The following is a 4,010-nucleotide window of genomic DNA, read 5'->3' as shown; positions in this document are numbered from 1 at the left end:
GTTAAATATATATCAAACTATAAACATGTTTTAGTCTAAGAAAATGTTTAAAATTTTTAAGAACACAAGTCAATCTCTTTCTTGTGTTATTTGTTTCTATAGTCTCCTATGAGGCAACCACTTGGGTGTTTACCCTTCCTCCATGTGAATCCTATAGGTGCTACAGTAGGGTCAATATCCTTGATGTCATGTATGGTCCACCCAAAGGCCTCCTTATTGTCCCATAAGACCCTTACAAGTTTCTTATCTTCTACCTCCTACAAACCTGTAGCAATAACAATTCGTCAAGAAAAACATACTTTAAATTGGAAGACATGGGCTTCAACTCCGACATAGGAGGTTTCTCAATGGAGGGTTTAGGCTTTGGCTCATTGCTCATTTTCGACTCTTCAAACCTTTCATTTCTCATTGGTTTGACATCACTTTGAGCTTGGAGGAACATTAGTATTTCTTCCTCATCATTGCTTGAATCTGAGTCCAAGTCCTCGGCAATAAGAACTATTTCTAAGGGATTCTCTATCCCTACACTTGTGAATGAGGCTTCCACTAAAGCATTAGTGGGATCTTTTGTCTGAATGAAATTACTGGCATAAAAAGAGATAGGTTTTTCACAAAATTAGATAAATTAAAGACAACTTGCTCACCCCGCATTCCATGGATGGACCTACCAAGCCTAACCTTTATCACCATGTCACATGTATTTAGAAATTGACACCCCAATATGATTGGGACATTCTCATCCTCCTCTATATCAAGCACCACAAAAATCATCTGAAACGATGAACTTGTCCACTTTAACCAACACATAATCTATTATGCCTTTAGGATCGACAATAACCCTATCAGAGTAAAGTGTAAAGTGATGTTTGTGGGTTGTGTTTCATTCAAGCCAATTTTCTTAAAAACAGAATAAGGCATCAGATTAATACTTGCCCCCAAGTCACACAAACATTTTTAAATAAAGAATTTCATATTGTGCATCACAAAGTGAAACTGCCAGGATCCTTTACTTTAAGGGCAACTTTTTCAAAACAACAACATAGCACTCTTCAGTAAGGCCTATTGTCTGAAATTCAATTTTTCAATGTAATACCCCTATCACTTTTATAAGGTTTGTTGGGTTCTTTCACCTTTTGTATTGATCAACACCTTGCCCTTTCTTACAGTAAACCCGTTGAATTTTGCAAACCAACAATAAAACTCATGCCATGTTAGACTAACAAACTGCATAAGTTTCACCTCTTCATCAGTCAAATTCTTCAAACTCAACTGGCATATGTCATCTACATAAGATATAATCACACGATTACCAATTTGAAATTCCTCGCCTTGCACACAAGAATTCTATTCACTATCATTTTTTACATCTATATCAAAACTCTTATCAAATCCAACACATCTTCATAGTCATCACCATCTTCGAAGGCACATCCTCAAAATCTATATCAACACTTTCATCGCTACAAAATATTGAAATGTGTTCAGACTCACCTTCTAAATCAACATTGGAAGTTTCAATGCCTCCTAACATTGAGTTCCACTCACAATCATCCTCAACTTCATAATCCTTGTTGTAATCAAATTGATGACTCGTGTCTAGAATTACCCTCAAAATCTGAAGCAACAATTTTATCTGTTTCACTCAAACCTTCAAATACTTCTTCCATCAAATTCAGCCCCCTTAACATTAAACATTAGTAAATATCAGTTTTAAAATATATGCAAACACTAACAATAAAAACTACAATTTAACATAATTGGCTCACAATGGGGGTCAATCTTTCTCCCTTTACTCTCAATACATAATCATAATAAAAACTAACTTTAACTAATAATACATACCTCAGGCATCATCCCCGTTGATGAACTTGATTCATTCCCCCAACTCACTCCCTCATCATGATCCCTTGACATTGAACACTTCTCCTTTTAAACTCATAAAGTTCTGATCATTCTCAAACCAAAACGATATTACACTATTTCCATGACTTCATATAACTTTTTTCTAATAATTAACACACCTTCAAAATAATAAATCTAAATCAACTACTTCAACCACGTATATATATCCCACGGGCTGACTATAAGGAAAATAACACCTAAATCTCATACCCCTTTTACACTACTGCACAATTCTCCATCCAACATTCACCTCGTGCTACTCATAGATGAAATTGGCATCCAATATGTTACATTCTAATACTTTTCACTTTCATATGCATAAAAAAAATTAATGTTTGAACCCGCCTTGTAATGTTTTTACTTTTTCAATGCTAATAAATCCTTCACAATCGAATTAGTTTAAACCATATGAAAAGTTCATTTTTAATTCTTGCCAAAAAAAAATTAGCCTTGCCCTTTTTAAAACAAACTACACCTTCCAAATAAAAATCAAACATAACTAGCAAGTGAAGCAAGTAAGAAACAATGAATGGAACTCAATATTGTAAACAAACTAAACACTTAGCAATCACCCCTCCTGGTAGTCCTGGTATCAAGATATCAAAAATAGACTCAACTTGCTGTCAACCCATAGCTTCACAACTTCCTTCGTAAAGGCCGCAATACAGATCCATTTGTAAGGGCGCGAATAATAAGTAATAACCCAATTGATTCCCAAAAATGCAACCGTCGACATAAATGAACATATATTTACAAAAACAATATTTTTTTAAAATACGGTAATATAAATGAAAAAAGTAATGTGTTTATAATTAATAATATAAAATTATTTAAAGAATTTAATACTTATATACTAATAATATAAAACATTAAATTGAGTAAAAATATTTATACCGTGCATGATTTTTTTTATTTAAGTATGTTTTAAAATTCACAATTATTTTCATACAAATATATTTTTAATATATATATATATATATATATATATATATATATATATTTGTAAAATTAAAAAAATATTTAAATTATAATTATAATAATATAAAAAATTGCATAGTGTAAATCTTCACCCGCCAGGACATAATCTTAAACATCGATTAGAATTGGATTCACACATATTTGGAAAAGAATATACCATTATTCACTAGCAACTCAACTAGGGTTTGTTCATAATATAAATATCAGTTATCGAAAATGTTAGCAACACCAGGAATACCACGAAGGTTGTTGCTAGGTGCATCCAGTGCACCCAGCAGAATTGCTGGTGCACCCAGCAATTCAAGTAACTACCAAAAATACCCTTCATTTAAAAAAAAGAAAAGTTAATATATTTTAAAAAAAAAAAAAAGCTGCATCTTCCGCCCTTTCTTCTTCCCCCGTGTACCCAGCAAACTTTGCTTGCTTCCTCCCCCTTTCTTCTTCGTCTTCTTCCGTTCTTCCTGTGCAGACGTTTCAAATTTCTTTTCTTGCTCATTTGGTAGGACGTTTCTTCGTCATTTGATAGCAGATTTGTTCGTCATTTGGTAGGACGTTTGAAATTTGGATCCTCTCCTCCACAGGCTTTCGTTCCCTTCTTCTTCCGCCATCGAGGTTAGTTTTCTAACCACCAATGTGTTTGAATCGCGTAAATGGCCTTAGAATAGACGACATTGTTGTGTTTTGGTGCTGGAGGTTGAAGACGAAGTTCTTTCGCGAGAAGAACCTTCTTCCGCGCGTGTGAAAGTGGACGAAAACGTTGCCTACGGAAGAAGGTGTTCTTCCGCGGGCTCCTGCGGAAGAACCTTCTTTACCTTCTTCCGCTGGCACCCGCAGAAGAACCTTTCACCTTTCTTCCGCAGGAGCCCGCGGAAGAACACCTTCTTCCGCTGGCTCCATTTTCTTCTCGTGGAAGAACCTGCGGAACCTTCTTCCGCAGGCTTTCAATCCTTCTCACGGAAGAACCTGCCAAACTTCTTCCGCAGGATACATTTTGCTGTATATTTGGTTTTTTTCTTGAAAATTATGTCTGCACCACATAAATATTGATATTATTAGTTAGTTTTATTTATTTATTAGGTGTTACAAAGTGTATATGGTATTTAAGTTACACAAAGTCCCTAATTTTGTGT

The sequence above is a fragment of the Glycine soja genome, chromosome 20 (assembly GCF_004193775.1).
Source record: "Glycine soja cultivar W05 chromosome 20, ASM419377v2, whole genome shotgun sequence".
Taxonomy (NCBI): domain Eukaryota; kingdom Viridiplantae; phylum Streptophyta; class Magnoliopsida; order Fabales; family Fabaceae; genus Glycine; species Glycine soja.
Note: the sequence above shows the minus strand (reverse complement) of the source record.